Source organism: Ictidomys tridecemlineatus, chromosome 10, assembly GCF_052094955.1.
Source record: "Ictidomys tridecemlineatus isolate mIctTri1 chromosome 10, mIctTri1.hap1, whole genome shotgun sequence".
NCBI classification, from domain to species: Eukaryota; Metazoa; Chordata; class Mammalia; order Rodentia; family Sciuridae; genus Ictidomys; species Ictidomys tridecemlineatus.
This window is the reverse complement of record NC_135486.1, coordinates 142,724,220-142,745,724: the sequence shown is the minus strand read 5'-3', so window position 1 is coordinate 142,745,724 and position 21,505 is coordinate 142,724,220.

Sequence of the window (21,505 nt, the reverse complement as noted above, 5' to 3'; positions counted from 1 at the left end):
CACCACATCAACACCACCATCATCCCCACAACCATATCAACACCACCATCATCCCCATTACCTTGTCAACACCATCATCACCACCATAACTATCACCATCATCACCATAACCATCATCACCACCTCCATCATCACCATCACCATCACCATAGCCATTCCCACTATCACCATCACCATCATCATCTCCCCCATTATCAGGACCATCACCACAGTCACTATCACCATCACCATCATCACAATATCATCTGCATCACCATGCTGACCTCTCCCTTTGAGGGTTCACTGTCCAGTTCAGGATACACTGGGAGAAACAGCAAACAGACACAGAGTCAAGAGCACTGTGACCAGCAGAGAATTAAATCAGGGGACAGAGCAGAAGTCCCCCGAGAAAGTTACAGGGAACATCCTTGGGTGGAGAGCCAATGACCTGCCCTGGCACAAACCAAGGGTGATAAAGGACCACCTCATCGTGACAGAGGAGCACTGTGCTCGGAGTCTGGATGCAGAATGCAGGTCCTGTCGGCTCTGCGCACCTGACCTTGAGGCAGGCTCTCTCCACCTGGGCACTGCTGTCATTCAGGTGGGTCCCTCTGTGTGGGGGGGCTGTCCCATGCACTGCAGGAGGCCGAACAGTGTCCCAGGCCTCCGCATTCCACTCCAGTGGTGCTCTTCCCTCCCTCGTGTGACAACCACAGTGTCCCCTGGGCAACATCCTTGCCCTTGGTGAAGAACCAAAGCCGTAAGAAAAACAATCACTTGAACTTTTAGTCTTGGGTTTCGAACTCCAGCCCCGCGGTCAGCCTGCCTGGGATGAAGTCAGGACTCCACCATCGGCTACTGTGCACCTCTGTCCCTCAGCACCTTGGTTTCCTCCCCTGAACAGGGGGACAATATTTACACCCACCACGAAGAATCACATGGGAATTAAATAAGTGATATCTGAAAGTATTCAGCACAGATCCCGACACACAGCAAGAGCCCATGGGTGTGGACGAGCCTCATGGTGACACACAGCTCCCAGGCGGAGGGGACACTGGGCACACGCGCTGACGGTCTAACAGCCCCGTTTCACAGACACGTCTCTCTGCCTTTCTCTGCTGCTCGGGCCGGCCTACTGGGGCTGGCATGAAAGGTCCCCAGGGAGTCACAGCAGGACAGACAGATTCTCTGGGGCTCACTCCTGTGTATTTGCCAATAAAAGCCCCGGTTAGATTTCCAGAATCCTGCTGCCTGACAGAGTTAATACTGCAGTACTTCCAGGGTTGGCTCGCGCCCTTGGGGGGATGGAAAAAAAAAGATGCAACAAAAAATTCCAGGGTTTTAATATTCTCGGTCCATTCATTACTACTGCCACGGTGCATTTGGCCGGCGTATTATGCTTTTTAATCAGAAACCTGCAGTTACTCAGGCTGAACCCAGCAAAGAGAGTTGTCGCATTGAATATCACACAGGAGGTGACTGCAAAACGAGAAGGAGGTATTTCGTGGTGTGTGCACGCGTCCAGGCTCACCAAATGCCATAATCACATAGGTGCAATTTTTGTAGATCAATTAACCCTCAATAAAGCTGTTGTTGTTTTTTTTTTAAGAGAGAGAAAGAATGCACACGCTCTGGAAAGAGCAAATAATTATTCATAGATTAAAAAAAATGGTGCTTCTTGGTTCTAGGTCTCAGGGGACTCTCTCAGCCTCTGGCAATACTGGATGGGTATGGAAAAGAGGAAGGGGCTTTGCACTAATTAGGTGACCTCAGACCAGCATCTCCTATGCCAGCCTCAGTCTCCTCACCTGCAAAGAGAAGTAACATCCCCTCCTCTTTCGCGCCCTTGTGAGGTCTGGAAATGGGTACAAAGTGCTTTGTGCCCAGTGTGGGGCTTGGAGTGGGTAATCCCCAGCCCCAGCTAAGGATGTGGGGTACCAGGGAATATGGAGGAACGATTGATCAAGGCGGACAGGCTGCTGCCGGCTGAGTCAGGCCTTTGAGAGGCCAAGCCACCACTGGAGAGCTCCTCCCTGTCCCCCCCCCACCCCCCTGCTGGCCCAAGACCACCTCCTGGCCTGGAGAAGGAGCCCCACGCCCCCCGTCGGGATCTGGACACCAGCCACAGAAGCAGGAAGCCTGGACTTCGTTCTTGGCTCGGTTTCGATTGCCCCATAAAACCCCTTCCCTTTCCTTCACTGGTCTCTTGTCATAAAACAGAAGTTCTGATGCTCCGCGTCACCTCTCGGGGCCCTGGTTTTCTCACCCCTGAGTGGAATGTGAAATATGTAACTGCCTCCGTCACAGATGGGTTTCAGGGCTCAGGGGCGAACTTGCAAAATCAACGTCTCTGCCAACTGCAAAGTGCTGTACAAATGAAGGGCCATGGCAGTGCCTGTCACGGGTCACTCCCTTCTCCCCCGTGAATCTCAGCTTTTAGCACTTCTGGAAGCTTCTGTCAACACCCCAAACTTCAGCTGTCTTTCATGTGCATTGTCTCAGGACCATGAATGCTTCAGCAGCCATCTGCCCACGCTCCTGCTCATCTGCTGTCAGGCCGTATCCTGAGCCTGTTCTGAGGAATCTAGCCCTTCCAGCACCTGGAAGGGCTTGTACCACCTAAAAGAGGCACAAAGGAATCAGCCACAGCTCAGCCATGGAGCCTCCGGCAGACGCCTGGAAACAGCAGGGTAACTCCACGGAATCCCAAAAAAAATCCATTTCATGCCTTGGCTTGGCCTGGCCTGGCGAGCTCTGCAGAGAGGATTTCATTTTTTAAAAAATCATTTCAAAACTAAAACAGGAATCTGTGCTCTTGGAACGTGGGGACTAAATGCCATGGCCCATGCCCACAGCCCTGGCTACGGAAGAGCGTTCAGGACCAGCCTGGGTATTCTAACAGTATCCATCTCAAAAAATAAAATGAAGAACTTCAGGATGGCAAATGCCTGCCTGGGCCCACAACTTAATGGCAAAACAAAATACGCATTTACCTGTGTACACGCATGCAAAAGCACATACATGTCAAGCACACAGAGAGGACATCTCAGGAACAATTCCTTGGCTCCTCCAGGCACTATTTGAGCGGACTGAACCTGGAACACTTTATACTGAGCCACATCACCAGCCCTTATTATTTTTTATTTTGAGACAGGGTCTCCCTAAAGTTGCTTAGGCTGGCCTCAAACTTAAGATCCTCCTGCCTCAGCCTCCTGAGTCGCTGGGATTACAGGCATGTGTCACTGCACCTGGCAGTTTCGTGGCTTTTAACTGACCCTCTGGCTGCCCACTGATAGCACCACACCTTTCCACGGACACTCTGGACAGCGTGACAGAACCATCAAAAACACGACAAACCAGCTCTCGGCATTTTTATGAAACAAGTTACATTTTTATTTGTTATGAAAAACTATAGAAGTCACATTTTCCTTCAACAAGAGAGACAAGAGAAAACAACTTGGAGGGGACGCCGTGAACCTGGTGATCCCGTCAGCCGAGGGAGACTGGCCGTGGCTGGCTCACCGGCTCCTAAGCCGACGTGCCCGTGCCAAGCCTTGGTGCCACTTTCATTTCTCAGAATGTGTGTTTCTCACTCTGTCACTTTTGCTTGAGAGTTTGGTGGCGATCAATGCTCTTTTTTTTTTTTCTTGAAAGTGAGATCATTTAAGCTGACATCTACACCTCTCCTCTGATTCCTGTGTGTTTGTCATTGATCCCTCTTTGGGGACTGCTTTGTCACCGGTGGGCCCTCCAGGGACAGCCTCTCCTTCGCCTGGACCTGAGTGTCTGGGGAGGTTGGGTGGGAGGTAGCAGGAGCCAGGAGTCGGGAGACGGTGCGGCGCCTGCAGGGTCCCGGCTCCGAATGCAGTTTCAGGACCAAGGACAGAGCCTGCAGCCTCAACCCCTGGACTCCGCCCCAGTCGGAAAGCCAGCCTCCCAAGGTGACCCCACAGCCCTTCCTCTTCTGGCTTTGTGCACAAAGCACGTCCTTCCCGTGAGGGGAGAGTCCACCTCTTCCCCCTGAGGGGGCTACAGTGACATCCTCTTCCTCTGAGATTCCGATCACAGCCGCCATCGTCGCCCATCGCTGGTCCCATCACAAGATGAAACCAACGTCAGGGATCCCAGAAAAGGTCATTGGAACTCACCGTGCCCTTCTCAAAACTGCTCCAAAGCCCAGCTCCTTTCTAGAGTTTTCTGCCAAGAAAGGAAACCTGAAATCAAAGACCAGGCCTTCCGTGCGGCCCGTGGAGCAGGGCCGTCCTCGGCGGGAAACAGAACCTGTCTTCACGGGTGAACTGTGCCTCCCCCGGGGACACGCGAAGCCACACGTCTGCCGCACCTCAGAAGGTGCCCTTGTTTGGGGGCGTTTGCAGATACGATTAGTTAAGACGAGTTCACACTGGAGGAGGGTGGGCCTCCGTCTCATGCGACTGCTGTCCCTCCAAGAGGAGGAGAGGGACACTCAGGGAAGAAGCCCGTGGCCATGGGGGCAGGGACCCAGGGGACGCGTCGACAAAGTCAAGGGACTCCAAGGTTCCTGACACCACAGGCAGCCGGGACGGGCCGAGAAGGACCTTCCCTGGGTCATCCGAGGGCGGGGGCCTGCCGACCGCTTGTTCAGGTTCCCGGCCTCCAGGACGTGGGGGGATAGACTTCAGTGGCTCCAAGTCGCGGTTGGTGGCCATCGTGTGGCGGCCACAGGGAACAACCTCTCCCTGCTCAGAAAGCCAGGCGCTGGGCCACTGTCTCTGTCTACTCTTGTGCCACGTGACAAAGGACCTGACCAGAACAGCTGAAGAGGAGGAAGGGTTTGGGGGGGCTCACGGTTTCAGAGACTCGACCACAGACAGCAGGCGCCATTCCTCGGGGCTCGAGGGAGGCGGGTCCTCATGGCGGAAGACTGTGGCGGGGAGACTCCACCGGCCAGACACAGGTAGTACCCACCGCCGCCTCGGGCCTCCGGCCTTCACTTCCCCGTGCTCCCCCCGGGAAAACTCGACTTTGTTTGTGTCAAGGTGAACTCGGGTGTCACCTCCCCCAGAAAGCCTTCTCTGACCTCCCTTCCCATCAGGCTCCCTGGTCCTGCGTATTTCACAGCTGTGGCACCTTTTCCCCCTCCTGACACTTGACCCCGGCAGGGTCGCTCCCGGAGAACTGGGCTGACGCAGCTCCTGTCCAGAGCAGCTCCCGGCACGTTCCGGTGCAGGATAATCGTCTGCTCTGGAGTCAGCCTCCCCCTTGGACTAGGAGCTCACAAAAGCCAGAGAATCGCCAGCTCGGTATCCCCAGCCCCACGACGCCCCGGGTCCTGGGCGACTTGTCAGAACCTGAACTCGGCTACGTCCTTGGTCACCACCGCTCCGTCGCAGGGCGTCTGTCACCGCCTCCCTCCTGTTAGGAGAGTCCCGAAGCAGATACGACAAGATGTCCGCATCTGCTAACTCCACGGGGGTACAGAGGTGTCGTAGTACCTCCCAGACTTTTCCAAAGGTTTGAAACATTTCACGATGGAAACGTTCTGACCTTAGACAACAGAATGCGAGGGGCTGCCTGGGCACACCCCCAGCCTCGGGAGCACAGATTCTCCTGGAAAGACGCTTCCATTCCGAAACACGGGCTTCGCGGGCATTTCCGGAACTCGTCTCTCCACGTGTTCGGTGATCTTTCCTGAGGACCCTCGATTGGTTTTTCTCATTGGCCTTGTGACGTCGAGCTCAGCACACCACACAAGGGTTTCCTCTTTTTGGAAGGGAAAACTGAGGCTCAAGGACCTTCCCGAGGTTATCCATCTGACAAGTTCTGACCTGGAGGTGAAAGCGAGTCTGTCCTCTCTCAGGGTTTAATAGCAGAAGGACACGCTTACGTGGGGCTTATCATGTGCTGCTTCCGGACCAGCTCATTCCAGGTTCACACCAACGCCGTGACATGGATCCTGTCATCGTCACGTTTTACAGCCAAAGAAGGCAAGGCCCAGAGAGCTCGGACAGGCCCCAAGGACACAGCTCGTCCATGGGATGCTGGGTTTCGAACTCGTGCAGACTGTTTCTGTTCCTGGCTGGGGTCCTTCCCACCTCAGAGCAGGCTGGCCCTCTTCCAGGAGGACCTCCAACACCGGACATGATACTGTCTCACCCCCCGGGGTCTCCAGAGGTCGCCCTACCCACGGCTCTGCCTCCAAACCCGCTACACTGAGGGGTGTGGTGGCAGTGACCGGAGGCAGGGACTCCGATGTGCATACCTGCGTCTCTCCAAAACCCACATGTTCTCCTCCCAGCCCCGAGAGTTGGTGTTAGGAGGTGACCAGGCCATGAGAGGGGGCCCTCAGGAGCGGGGTCTGTGCAGGTGCAGAGTCAGACGCCATCTCTGAGCCAGAGAGCGGGGCCCCACCACCCCCATCTGCAGGTGCCCGATCTCAGACTCTGGCCCCCAGAACCCTCCAGAACCGTGAGCAACACATTTCCGTTGTTTCTAAGCGCCAGTTGGTGCCGTTTGCTGCAGCAGCCCAGGGGTCTCTGGGACCATCCCAGGACAGCAGCCAGGTACCCCGCTGCCTGTGCTCCCCACAGGACCACTCCGGGGCCAGGGCGGACACCAGAGGGCTGCCCTGGGGCCTCCCCCACTGCCTCCTCCATCCCTCCTTCTTCCCGTAACCCTGTGATGGGGACCAGGCCCGTGTCTCCGCCCGCCACGTTTGGAGGTTGGCACCTGAATGGAAATTAGAGCCACCTCCTACTTCAAGACTGGGCATTGGCCCCCACGACTCCAGGCCAGCATGTGACACGCCAGGCACTGCCAGGTGTTAGGCGATGGGATCCGCGCCCTGGACTTTGGCCCACAGGCTTTGTCCCGGGTCTTCACTAGCGTAAGAAGGATCTCACCACATCCCTGCTAGCCCCTCGGCCCGTCCTGCATGTGCCTCCAGTGGCCAAGACTTAGAGTGCCCTGTGGCATGTCCAAGATCAGACACCCTGAGGTCCTCGGCCGACGTTTGCACATTTCAGAGAGAGACTGTCAGGAGGAGGAGGGGTGCCGGACTCCTGAGAGCACGGTCTGCAGGCTCCTCCCGGAGTTTCAGAAAAGGAGGGAGACACAGAGTGGAAAGTTGTGCTCCGTCTGTGTACAGCGAGTCGAAGACCACTCTGCTGCCGTGTATCGCCGATTAGAGTAAATAAGTAAACAAGGAGCGAGACGTGATGAGAAATCGAAAATGCTTGGTCACGGCCCCTCCCGGGCTTTAGGACGGAGCCCCCTCCTGTGGCGTCGGTTGCTGGCTGCAGTGGACGGTGCCAGGAGTCACTCACACCCCAGGACGCCCAGGTCGCGTCTGCAGAGAACTAGAGGATCCTGTTGGGGGTGGGGGCTCCGATTCTGGCCACCGTGAGCTTCTGCTGCGAGGCGAGCAGAGAGAAAATCTGCTTCTCCTCTCCCCCCGGGTTCTCTGGCTCACGGAGTTCACGTGATTTGTGGAGTTCTCGGGTTGATGTAGCTTCTCCTTTAGGTAAACGCACAGGAAGTTCGGTTTGCTGAAACTGACTCGACTTCATGAAGATGGCGACATTCCCAAAACCACTTCCAACCGGCTCTGTCTTCCCAGGTTACCTGCCGGTCCCACGGGAGATAGGCACGGCTAGAGAGGGGGTCTCCACCACGACAGAAACCAGGGTGCACTAGGAAAGCCCCCTCCCCGACACCGGCCTCTGACCCACCACAACAAAGACCGTTGGAGACTTCCCGGACCCACGGACCAGCACCCCATCAGCCACGACCCCAGCCCCTGCCAAGCCTGGAGCCGCCCTCCCGCCCCCACACAGCCACCGGCAGCTGAAAAGCCGAGTTCACGTTCCAGTCCTTCATCTTGAAAAAACCTCCTCTTTGTTCCCCTTGTAAGTCTGCTGCAGCCCGAGTGTCACGCGGCTGCCCACGATGACAAGAGCCACTGTTCACCCAGCGTCTGCTCTGTGCCAGGACAGTTCAGACGGTGGCACCAGTCCCGCGAGAATGTGGCTCACACCACGGTGCAGCCACAGAGGTGGCGAGACAGGAGGACCTGCAGACCGACCTTTGGGTGGGAGAACCTAAAAGGACTTGCAGGTGGCAAAGAGGAAAATCAAAGGTGACGTCCAGGTTTGGGGCCTCTGGGCTTCCAAGGGAGCAGGAAGGGTCAGGAGCAGGTCGACAGGGGACTCTGACGCCTCCCTGGGGCCATCCCCGTCCTCCTAGGACAGCAGAAGTGCCAGCCGGGGTGGGGGGGATGAGGGGGGAGACAGTGGACACCCAGGCTCCTTCTGAGAAAGTCAGTGAGGGGAAAGAGAGTCGCGAGTGGGACCCGTGCTGACAGTGGACGTGAAGTCAAGAAGCCCGTGGGACCCAGTGCTCTCTGAGATGGCCACACTGATGCCCGTGGGAACCACCTAGAGGAGGGGAGAGACCGGGTGTGGAGGGGTCAGCTGTGGAGACAGACTCCGGGAGACGGCGAGCCGGCGTGAGCTCTAGAGTCCAGATGGCCGCCAACTGACCGAGGGACAAAGAAAACGTGGTACGTATGCTCAGGGGAGGACTTTCTGGCCGTCAGAAATGAAGTCCTGTCCCATGCGACCACGCGGAGGGAACTAGAGGCCACCATGTCAAATGGAATGATCCAGACTCAGAAGGACAGCGCCTCCTGACGTCACTCGTCGTACGGGGACTCCAAAGGGTTGATCCTAAAGAAGTTGAGAGTCAAATGGTGGCCCCCAGAGACCGGGGAGAGGGGCGGGCAGGGAGAAATGGGGAGAGGAGGAGCAGTGGGCATGGGCTTGGCTTGGACATGAAGCGTCCCCTGAAGACTCAGGGTTGAAGGCTTGGTCCCCGGTGCCGCAGTGTGCAGAGGGGGCTTATAGGACCGGACCAGGAGAACTCTGGAGCCTCAGTCGATCAATGATTTTACGGAATTACTGGGGAGTGGCGGAAGGTAAGGAAACTGGACCTGACTGGAGTGGGGGGTGCGCCATGTTCCTCGGTCTCCCCTCAGGCCCAGGGGAATGGAGCCCGCGGACCAGAGACGGAAGCCCAAGCTGGGGGCCAAAACGTCCCGCCTCCTCTTGAGCTGCCTGTGTCCGGTCACCGCGACAATAAAAACGTCGACTAAGGCGGACACTCGATGGTAGTCAGATGGGAGGAAGAAGTCCCGGTGTGTTCCTTCACAGCAGGGCGACGACAGGTGACGGCCACACAGTGTGTGCGGTTTTTTTAATCGAGAAAAAAAGGATTTTAAATGTTTCACCATAAAACAATGAAGCTGCTGGAGGAGATGGGCAGGCGTGCCTTGTCTGAACACTACTCGGCCCACACGTGTCACAGCCTCGGGGCTGGCTCGGCCGGGGCACAGACACGTCCCTGTTGCTGCAGAGGGGACAGCAGGGATGGGTGCTGGGGCAGGCACAGGCGGGCACGGCGGGCGGAAGAGGCGGCAGCTCTTGCGTGTGCCCTGATCTCGCTTCTCTATAGAGTATGTGGCAACCTGCGGGGGCAGGAGGAAGCTGAGCAGATTCAGGAGCCGAGCAAACAAAGGCACCCGAAGCCAGCAGCATCCCCAGGAGCACGCGGCCGGGCACCGTACCCCGCGAGCAGATCTCAGCACTCATTTTGAGTTCACTGATCCCTGGAGGAAGGTGAGGAGGAGCGGTTGGTGATGGAGAGGGCAGAGATGGGCCGGGTGCTCCGTGAGGCTGGAGGCGGATGAACTGGAGGATGTGGCCCCGTTGATGGCAACACTCTGGGCTCAGCCGAGGGAGCAGGCACTGAAATAGGCTCCAGAGACACACTGGAGCTCGGGAGGTGGGAGAACTGAGAGGCCGAGCCGGGGGCAGATCCCGCTCCCTCCCAACACGTGGGGATCTCCCAAGGTGCTCCACGTCAGCCCCCGGGTTCCGTGTCACAGACCCCACTGTGTCACAGGTGGGGTCCTGGGTGGGCAGATGTCAACGTCACTAAGAATGGCAGCAAGGACCACAGGGAGCCGGGCAAAGTCACCAGGGAAGGAGGAGCAGCCAGGAGGTCCGCAGACCGCAGAGTCTGGGGGGGAAACTCGCATGGCAAGCGGTGGACACAGGGCTGCGCTCGGGAGGAGGAGAGCAGAGCAGAGCCCGGCCCAGGAGCGGGCAGCCGGGCGCCTCCCAGGCCAGCCATGGGCTCAGCCGAAAACGCCCGCTTACAGGGTGGGGAGCCGTGTCCCTGACGACCAGCCTGGCTCCAGGGAGAGAGCGTGGGTGACGGGGACCACCGAGGGCAGGGTGAAGACCAAGCGGAGAGTCCCGGGGACAGACTGAGGAGCTGAGGGCAGAGAGCAGGGACCGGTGGGTCCCCGGAGCAGGGCCGAGCCTGGCTCTCCCTGGGCTCTTCTTGCTGTTTCAGCTTCACGGACAACTAGAGGCCAGTGTCCGCAGCTGGGGTGTGACTTGCTGCTCCGTACAGGAGTGTGCAAGGACCTTGGTTGAGCGAGTGGACATCTCACAGAGCACCTCTTGTGCGAGTGTGTGTGTGTGTGTGTGTGTGCGTGCGTGTGACACTTAGGATCCACCCTCCTGTCAAATTCCCAGCCTAGGCCACAGTCCTGCTCATTAGGACGCCGAGCTGCGTGTTCAACCTGGAAACCCGATGGCAGCTGAGGTGACCGGCAATGTGAGCAGGACAGCGCTGCTCACAGAAAGACGGTTCTTAGCAAAGCCCTGCAGGACAGCCTCTTTGACCCCAACACTGAGCCCACACGCAAGCAGCCTGGGGGAGGACGGGACGCGCCCCATGCTGGGACGAGGCTGCCACTCGTCAGCCCTCAGGGCCGCAGGTGGCTGAGGGCCTGAATGAAGGGGAGGTGGTCTGCATTGAGAAGAGGGGGCCACTCTCCAAACAAGGCGGAGCCGCGGGCAGCAGGTACCGCGACCACGAACAGAACAGCCCTGCCACCGCGGCTCCACGTCCTCCAGGCGCCACTGTGAAGTGCGGACGGGTGACTTTCAGCACGATCAGAACCAGGGTGGACACACAGAAGGGGGTGTGGGGGACACCAGGCTGGGGGGCCAGGGAAGAGGCGCCCGGCTGAAGACCACCCTTCAGTGCATAGGTGTCCACAGATGGACAGGGTGGAGCTTGGGTGTCTGTAAGACACTAGTTTAAAAAACCATGAATAGGATTAAACCAGTAGGGGAAAGAAGGAAGGCCAATAGGGTACAGAGGAAAGGGGCGGGGGAGGGAGGGGGAGAGGCAGCCCTGGGGCCTGAGGGGAGCAGGCTGTGAGCCCCAAGATCGTGGGTGACCATAGGATTAATAAGACACTTTTAAAGGGGCCTCGGGAGATTTGATCAGATCCCTCTTTGCTGGGAGCTGCTTCACTGACATCTTTCAGGACAGGAACGTCCCAATCTCCCAGGTGTGGGTCTGGTTTCCGGGGCCCAGAGGGGACATTTACCTGGCTGCACTGACTACCTGCCTCTAGGTCTGGCTCCGTGTATCCACGGAGGAGCTTCATTCAGCCACAAAGAGAAATTATGTCCTTCCCAGCAAAATGGGTGGCACTTGAGACCAGAGTCAGAAAATCAAAGGGCACGTGTCTGCCCCAGATGGGGAAGCCAGGGAGGGAAAAGGAAAGAAAGTGGGGGTCTCCTGAAAACCAGAGAGATCACAGAACAGAGGAGGGCCCAGGATGGGGGGAGGGGAGGGACGGAACCAGGAGTGACACGGGCCAAATCCACTGCTATGGTGTGTGCACGTGTGGATACGGGACGATGAATAATGAACCCGTTACTACAGTGCACCGATCAGAAATGGAAGAAACTTGAACACACCCCATCACCTGATGGTCGCACCCTCACCACGCCCACGCTGGGCCTCGGCTTTTCTAAGAGGTTTTGGCCAAGCTCAGTGGCCCAGGCCTGCAGTCCCAGCGGTCCCCGTGGTCCCGAGGAGAAGGATCCCTGGGGCCCACAAGTCGGAGACCAGCCTGTGCAACCCAGCAAGACTCCATCTCCCCAAAGGAAAAACAGAACTTTTTATTATTATTATTAAAGAAAAAGTCATGCAAATTCTAGAAAGAGGAGGAGTGAACCCTAAGTCCACAGATCCAGCCCGTGGTGCGCAGGCTGAAGCTGGGGCAAGTGGCGGCCGGTCCCCAGAGCGCCCTGTGGTCCCTGACCGGATGCCAGATCCCCTGAGGCCTTTCCCTAGCAAGTCCCCACTCTCACAGGCCCCTGGGAAGGGCTCACCCAGAAGGGACCTGCAGATTCCGTCCACCCACTGCACAGGAAATAAGGGGAGATTCGGGGTCAGAGGCTTGGACGGAAAAACTCTGGAGCCTCTGACAGTGAAGGGGGGGAGGGGAGGGGGACCCAGTGTGGGTCTCGTCCCATTTCAAGGGTGCCTTTTGGGCAGCACAGGGCGGGCGGCTCCACTGGGAACTTTGAAGTGGCAGAGCAGCGTTTTAATTAACAACCACGACTCTGTCCCTCCCAACATGGATTTAACTGCTCAAAGCACCAACCAGGTGCCCTCAGGGAAGGAGGAGAATTTTAAAAGAGCGGAAAGTGGGGGCGAGGGGAGCCGCCGGAGGGTGTCTAAGGAGCAGGTGCGGCTTGTCAGTCTCCAGGAATGCATAAGGCTCTGAAACTAATGTCACCGATGGTGCGTGCCTCATTACTGTTTCCCCGGCCATAAAAAATGTCACCCAGGACACCGAGGGCTAGACTCCACCCCGACACCCAGGTTCACGCTCAAAGATCCTCCCCAGGAGGAGGCGGAGCGGACGGTGGGAAAGGGGCAGACGCAGGGCCCGTCAGGAGGACGCACCGCTGTGTGGTCCTCAGTCCTCCCTGTCAATGAGTGATACACCCCAAGATTTTTCTCTCCCTTTTTTTTTTTTTTGGTACTGGGGACTGAACCCAGGGACGCCCTACCACTGAGTTACGTCCCCAGCCCTTTTAAAATGCCTTATTAATCCATTATGGTCACCCTCGATATTGGGGTTCACAGTCTGTTGCTCTCCCCCTCCCTCCCCCTCCCCCATCCCCTTTCCTCTTTACCCTACTGGTCTTCCTTCCCCCCCCACTGGTTTAATCCTATTTATTTATGGTTTTTTAACTAGTGCTTCATGGACACACAGAGAGGTAAGATTCACCGTGGTCTATTCACCTGTGGTCATCGCAGACAGTGGCCAGATTCATCTACCATTTTCCCTCTCCCCCTCCCTCCCCCTCCCCCATCCCCTCCGCCACTCCAGCCGTCGCCCTTCTGTTTTCACACATGCCCCCACCCTGCTTCCTTATTTGAGTCTAGCTCCTGCACAGGAGAGAAAACATTCGACCCTTGACCTTGAGTCTGGCTTACTCCATGCAGCATCCTGTTCTTGAGTGCCATCCATTTACCAGCCGATGCCATAACCTCACTCCTTATTGTTGAGTAAAGCTCCACTGTATACACAGACCACATTTTCTTTATCCATTCACCTGTGGACGGGCACCTGTCCAGGCCTTTGGTATTTTTTATTTTGAGACAGGGTCTCACCTTAGCCAAGGCCGGCCTCCACCTTTCCATCCTCCTGTTTCAGCCTCCCTGGTTGCCAGAATGACAGGCATGCCCCACCACACCTGGCCACAAGACTCTTGTCATTGTGACATAAACCAAAGGGCAGCAAACATGTTTAGTAAATCATTTGGTGCTGAACTCCTGTACAGTACTTAAGGTTGTGTCTTTGTGTGTTGATTCGGGAAGATAATAAAACTGACTTTAGCTAAAACTAGAGAAGGTTTTCAAAAAGAAAAAAAAATAAAATGTCATTGATAGGATCCAAGGGCAACAGAGGAATCCAGACAACCTATATTTGTTTATTCATTCTTTCTTTCCTCCTTCAATAAGTTCTTTATGAGCTCCTATGAAGTGTCAGATAGAATTTTAGGAATGTGTAGCAGGCCACACATACAAGAGTGGCCCTATGGGATCACACTGGAGTCAAAAACTCCTATCTCCTAATGACATCATAGCCCTTATGACATCATAGCCCTCGTGACGTCATAGCCCTCGTGACGTCATAGCACAAGGCACTGCTCACGTGTCTGTGATGATGGTCAACAAACCTGCTGTGCTTATATAAAAACAGGATACACAATATGTATAGCTCACCACCCTTCATAAGGACAGTGACAGTGAGTGACTATTGCTGGTTCATGCATTTTCCATACTACACTTTTTATCATTATTTTAGAGCGAACTCTTATAACTTACCAAAAAAAAAGGTTTACCGTAAAACCACGTGCAGTGTCATGCCTGTGGTAGCCTCATGAGTCTCAGGTTTTCCAGGGTCTCCTGATCCATCAAGAGTCCACATCAAGTGACTGACCTACACCATCCTAGATTTGTGTGCATGAAGTCTATGATGTTCACACGGTGATTAAGTCACTTACCAATGCATTTCTCAGAAAGTGTCCCCAAGGCTAAGTGAGGGAGGACTGTAATGTCTGCCCACTCTGAACTATAATTTAGAAAGATTTTAGAGAGGAAAACAGGCCACTTAGTGTCCCTTAGTAACTGTGATAGTGGGGCACATGCAGATGGGTAATGAGATCCCAGAAGAAAACACTGTATCAGTCAGCTATTGCTGCATAACAAATCATCCCCAACTCACAGGCACAGAATAAGTGGTCATTATCATACTCAGGCAGCTCTGCTTCAAGCTGCTGGGCTGAAGGACTGTAGGGACCGAGGTGACTCTGCTCCACTTGTCTTTCAATCCTTGGGGACCAGCAGCTACCCAGAGCCTGTTTTCACAGCCATGATGAGGCACAAGAGAGTACTTACACTGAAGTCCCCTCTCGTGTCATGCTACAAACATTGGTCAGTGCAAGTCCCCACAGCCAAGCCCAACAGGGACAGGGTGGGGGAGCATATTCTTCCCACAGTGAGAGGGGGAGGGGAATAGACCCTTGGGGAGGAGCTGTCCAAACCTGCACAGGCAGGCAGTGACCCAGCCCCAGGCCCAGCCCCACGGGGGAGGCTGGGGAGCCTCCAGGGCCTTGGCATCTGCCTGCTCCACCTCCACCCTCACCTGCCACCAGTCCCCCAGCTGGGTCACGGCACTCTCCAATCCGGGAAGCGCCGTCTGGAGGAGATGAGGCTGGGGCAGGTCTAAGGAAGAGTCAGGCAGCGAGGGGGACATTCCAGTGGACCGGCAAGGGAGGCCTCCAGAAGCTGCGTGGCCATGGGATGGGGCTGAAGACCGTGGCTGAGATGCAGCTTCATTTGATCCCCTGCCCACCGTGCACCAAAAATGTGCGTCTTCTCTGTCCAGCCCGATGTCCGCCCACGCCCAACCCAAAGTCCCCCCACCTCTGTGAAGCCACCTAGACACAAGGGTCTGCTTCCCCCTCACCCGACACCTTGGCCTCCCCAACACCCTGGGTCTTCCTCCGCCACCTGCTCGGGATCAACCTTCAGCATCCAGAGCCCCACCCAGAGCAAGGAGGCCCTTGACAGCTCCGTCTCCCTTTCCTTAGGAAAACTGGGAAGAAGGAAATGAGGAGAGATAGCCCTGAGTGGTTCCACCCTGCCACCACCTCCGGCACAAGTTCCAAAATCCTCAGATCAAATGGAATCAAAAGCCCTTATTTCTTGTCCCCGAATTGTCATTGAGCAAACATTTGACCAGTTCCGCGATGATCCCCGATCTTGGATGTAGGAAAACCTCCCTCATCCCAAACCTGCCAGGAAGGAGGGAGTCTTGTGGCTCTGGGGAAAATTCTGAAGTCTGCACTGTGTTGGGGACCTGCTGAGCTCCCTTTCACGCCTGCTCACTGAGAAAGGCACAAAGGAGCTCAGAGTGGGAGGCTCAGACCCGCTGGGCCACCCCAACCTCTTTACCTAACTGATCCGCCCTCTTCCCCAGCAGGGAGCACAAAAGGAGGTCACGGTCCTTTTTAATATTCAAATGAAATGACTCTGGGAGCACAAAGGGGTTCAGCCTTTTGGAGGGCAATGGGATAGTCCCTCCCCAAACCTGAAATGTACTTACCTTGTGACTCACAAACTCCACACAGGAGTCTCCTTACAGCAACGCTTGCCCGAAAACACAAAGATCTAAGAGTAAAACAGCTCCGTCGCAGCGTCAGGCAGGAGAGCTGGACAAGAAATGGGAAGGACGGGCCTGCAGAGAACAGGGGCTGGTTACCAGGAGTGAGTGGGCAGAGATGCGCTTGTTTCAGAAAACAGTGGTGTGATGATAACAGAAAGTCAACCAGCCACACAGACTGCACAATGACACTCACGGCTGCTTCCAAATCTGGGTCTCGTCTCTGTTTATTGCTTTTTGCGGTGCTAAAAGATCAGACCCAGGGCCTCCCACATGTCAGACAAGCACTCTACCACGGAGCTACATCCCCAGCCCTTTTCATTTTTTATTTGGAGACAGGGTCTTGCTAAGTTGCTGAGGCTGGCCTCGAACTTATCCTTCTCCCTCAGCCTCCCTATGATATGCACATACCACCATCCCAGCCCGGTCTGTGCTTTTAAATCCATATTCAGATACATGGATGCCCACGTCCACACCTCACCTACATCTGTGGCTACAACTGTCTGAATCTACATCCACCCGTATCAGACCTACGTCTACATTTATACGCACATCATACAGCAGTCTCAGAAAATGCCCCTCAAACACAAAGTGAAGGGGGAGTGCCCGCTTTGGATTCCAAATGTTTCTGTGTTGTTTGCAAAGTGCAATTGCCTAAACTTAAATGACCCTGAGTCCCGGCATGCCTCTTGGAGAGGAGATCATTCTTCCTGCCCCAGGATCTCTGTCTTCGTCCGTTTTCGGTTACTGTAACAGCATACCACAGATGGGGTGAGATATAAAGAAAAGAAGTTCCTTGCTCACAGTCCTAGAGGCTGAGGACTCCAGGATCAAGGCTCTGGTGTCCAGTGAGGGCCTCCCTGTGGGTAGCAACATGGCACAGGGTACCCCATGATGAGACAGAGCAAGTCTGTCCGCTCAGCTCTCTCTTCTTCTTCTTATAAAGCCACTAATGCCATCACGGGGCCCACCCTCATGACCTCCTCTAACCCTGGTCACTTCTCAAAGTCTCCACTCCAAATGCCATCAGCATCTGCATTGGGGACTAAGTTCCCGACACACAAGCTTTTGGGGGACGCATTCAAACACAGCATTCTCTGGGGTCACAGCAGTCCTCCGGCCAGTGGCACAGGAGATACAGACCCAGGCACTTCCCCCAAGCAGGGGTCTGCCCGGCACACTGCCCCGAGCTCCGAGCCGTCCTCTGGAGGACACGGCTGCCCTGGTGCAGGTTTCATGTGCTCCGGAAAGGCTCCGGGAAGTGGCGAGCAGAGTCAGAGAGCTTCACTGTGTTCCTCGGGCCCCTGGGTACAGGGGCAGAATGGCCGAGGGGGACGCAGCAGCAGAGTCAGAGCTGGACCAGGAAGTGATGTTGCCCTACATGAGCCAAAAGCAGAGTCCGGGAAGACACAAGGGCATCCTGTCCTGAAAGGGAGGTGACACGTCCCTCGACCACAGCAGGCCCAGGGTGCCAGGAGCCTCGGCTAGAATGTAGGCACCATCCCGAGGGGAGCGAGGGGGCTCTGCCGACAGAAGCAGCCCATGAGCAGAGGGACAGGCACGAGCCTTCCCTCCCTGCACCCAGAGGGCGTGAGCTGAGCTCTGCACACTGCACAGGGCAGGCGACCACCCGTGTGTGCACGCTGCACACCAGCAACCAGGCTCAGAGCCCCCGTCCCAGAGCCACACCTGGGCGGAAATTCAAGTGCAAGCTGCTTATCTGGGTCACGACCCCAGGAAACACGGGGAATGGAAAGACAGACAGACAGGGAAGGGCAGCCAGCACTCAAGGTCAACAGGTCACAGTGGGAGGACCCCCTGGAAGGCCAGGACACTGGGGACTTACCCACTGTAGTAGTCAGGGGTCTCTAGAGGAGCAGGATCAACAGGAAGTATGACTATAAAGGGGACATATGGGGCCGGCTTACTGACCAGAAGCTGGACAGTCCACAGTGGCCCTCTGCAGGCTGGAGAGCTGGAGGGACCAGGAGCTACGCAGCCCAAGAGGCTGGAGCCCCAGGACAGGAGGGGTCAGCGGTGCCACCCTAGTCCCTACCAAAGACCTCTGGGGAATCCCTGCAGAGTCCACTTTGGAATAATGAGAAGGAGCGTCCGCCATCCTCGGACCGTCCAGCGGACACCACGCACCTGCTCCAGGAGAAGGGAGCTTCACCTGCGGCTGCCTGGTTCTTCCATCCAAGCCACCGCCCTACTGGACGGTGCTGCCCAGCTGAGGGCGGGTCTCCACTTCAGTTGGCCAGCCCACGTGCCAATCACTCCTGGACACGCCCCCACGGACACCCACAGACCCCTCATTGGCCTCTTAATCCCATCCAGTTGGCCACCAAAGGAAGCATCACACCCACGAACTCCCCGCGGTCGCTGGCGGGAGGGTGCTCTAAGAGAAGGGGCTGTTAGCCCTGCGGTGGGTTTCCGAGGGGCTGGCACAACCAAGGACTAAGAACTGGGGGGTCAACAGCAGAAATCGGTTGTGAACCTGTTCTGGAAACGGAAGTCCAAGGCCAAGGCTGTGCCTCTGTTCTGTGCCTCTCTCCCAGGTTCTGGTGGTCAACTGGCCACCACCATTCCTTGGCTTGTGGACACCTCACCCAGGTCGCCACCATCATCTCCCCCTCCCCGTGTGCAAGTATGTCTGCCTCGGTGTCCAAGTCCCTCCCCGTTAATGAGGACCGCAGTTGTTTTGAATCAGGACTGACCCTAGTGACCTCGGCCAAGGTGCTGTTTCCAAAGGCGCATCCCTGTGCACACGCAGTACAGGGACGAGGACTCCAGTCTCTGGGGGGACAAGCCCCCCCTGTAGTGCCCCCTCCCCAGCACCTCAGCCACGCACAGGAAAGCCCAGAGCAGAGCTGCAGGTGGAAGACCCTGGGACGGGGCGTGGGCACCAGGGTCTACCTGCTGTAGCCTCCAAGCTGGGTTGGCTGGTCTGGCCCGGCTTCCAGTGCAGAGCAAGTTGGGTTAAAGCCGAGAAGGTCAGCAAGCCCTGAAGCATGACAAAAAGATGAAGAGTCGTCTCTTAAAACCCAAGCCAAGCGTGCACTCAGGCCGGCGCGGGCTGGCTCTGGGGCCCAGCCGTTCTGGGTGCCCAGGAGCTGCCTCATATCAGGAAGTGCCTCCTAATGGCCCTTCAAATCATTTCATTAAAAGTCGCAGTGACGTCTCCAGCTGAATCCAAGTCGTGCTGGGAAGGCCATTAGTTAATCAAAATACGCGGCAGCTCACCATCTTCTCTTAATTAACAAATGAGGTCCCACTGCCGACTCAGCAAAGTGGAAACCGGCCAATGACCCTGGGGCCTGGGACTGGGCCCGGCCTTCCATCTCCCCCCGCCAATCAGAAGCTAAGGAGGACCTGGGGTGGGGGGGCCCTGGCAGGCAGGCGGGCCTCACCTTAGAGGGATAGGAAGAGCAATTAGGTGGCACCTTCACCCGCACACGTCTGCCATGTCTCCCCAGCTGACATGCAAACCCACAGGGCGACACACCACTCCTCCTGCTTGTCCTGGACTGAGGGGTCTCAGGAGGTGCTGGGGTGCAGGGCTGACACCAGGATGGACCGGTCACGCCAGGAAGCTGGTCCCTCAAGCTCTACAGCAGGGACTTGGCCTGATTCACCCAGGAGTGTGTCCCCAGGGCTAAAACCATGTCTGGCACATGGGGGACCTTCAGAAATATTACCCGGATGAAGCCAGGCACTGTGTCGCCCAGCTGGAGTCCAGCTACCCAGGGAGGCTGGGGCAGGAGGACTGCCTGAGCCCCAGAGTTTGAAGACAGCCTAGGCAACACCCAGAACCCCATCTCTTCTATTTAAAATGATATTAACATTGAATGAAAACAGAATGAATGACTAAGTCTCCTCTCGGTCCCATCCCACGAGGTAACTGATTTAAATAGGCTGGAAATTTTTTTTCCAAGAATTTTTCTTTTTTTTTCTTTCATATTTTGGCAGTGCCGGGAAGAAAACCCAGGGCACACTAGCTAACCTATTCTTTATGACCACAAAAACCCACAGCTGAGGATAAACACAATAGGGAACTTCTTTTCTTCTAAGGGAAAAAAAGAAAAGAAGGAAGAAAGAATCGCGTCACAGGTATGACTCAGCAGTTCACTGTCTCACTTAGCCATATGCATGTAGCACATCTTTTTCCAGGTCAATACATATAGATCTACCTAATTCTTTTTAATGGTCCGTGGCGTTCCATATCACTGAATGCGCCGTAATTTATTCTACTATTTGCCTAGCAAGAAAGCTGTGTTTCCAATTCTTTTCAAGGGCAAACAGAAAAAAAAAATCTCTGCCCATGTATTTTATGCTGGCAACTCTGTGTCACAGTAGGTCCCTCAAGGTCAAGGGCATTCAGGCGTTGTTAATTCACACAGACGGCACAGCTCACCTGAGCTAGGAAAGGCAGCAGGACTTGAGGGTGGGAACCCAGCAAGACCCTACTGGTGCCGTCCTTGGGATCTAAGCAATATGATGTGGTGCCTGCCCTAGAAAGCCCCCTAGACCAGCAGAAGAGGACAGGGAGGGCACTGTCACGGGCTGGACTCCACTGGGTGCCGGACATCGTTGTAGGTGCTTCCACTCACGAGATGCTTGCCTACACCACTCGTTCCACCTTCAAACGATTCTTGACTTGAAAGATTGTCTGGATACTACAGAAGAGAAACGGCAGGTCAGGGAAGTCGTGGGCCTTGCCCAACTAGCACGATGAGTAAGTGACAGAGCAGGGTTTTGCTCCTGGGTTTCACTCCTGGGTTTCGGCTGACTCCAAAACCACTTTCCAAGACACCAGTGGAGCCTGACCTTGGCCAGGTTGAAATGATCATGACCACCGGAGCTTTAAAAAAACACGGACAAACTCTGATCCCACCCCGGGACATCGATGTGATTGGCCTGGGGTGTGGCCCCCACATCAGGGATTTTTTTTTTTAAGCCAGATGATTCCAACGTGCAGCCAAGGATGAAGACCACAGCAGGACCCTAAGGTCCCCCAGCCTGAGCCTGCATCAGACAAACCTGGGGGCTTGAGAGGGGCTGATTGCTGGCCTTCGACCCCAGAGCGTCAGATTCTGGATGCCCAAGATTGTGCATCCCTAAGCCGCTCCCAGGTGACGATGATGATGCTGGTCTGCAGACCACACCTGGAAAACAGTGCCCTCCACTGTGGACCCATCTGTGCTCTGTGCTCCATGCCCATTTGACGGATGGGGATACTAAGAACCAAGCAGAACACTTCCCCATCAGCCCAGAAAGCCAGGCAGCCACTGGGGAAGTGGCCTCACCTAATGGCTTTACAGAGTATCTTTGTGGGTCCTTGATGCCCAAGCCCCACCCATGTGACCATGTCCTTTCTGCCTGCTATTTCTCATGGGCTTAATAGTCCTGCCTTTAGTTAAAGCAATCCCTGGCCGC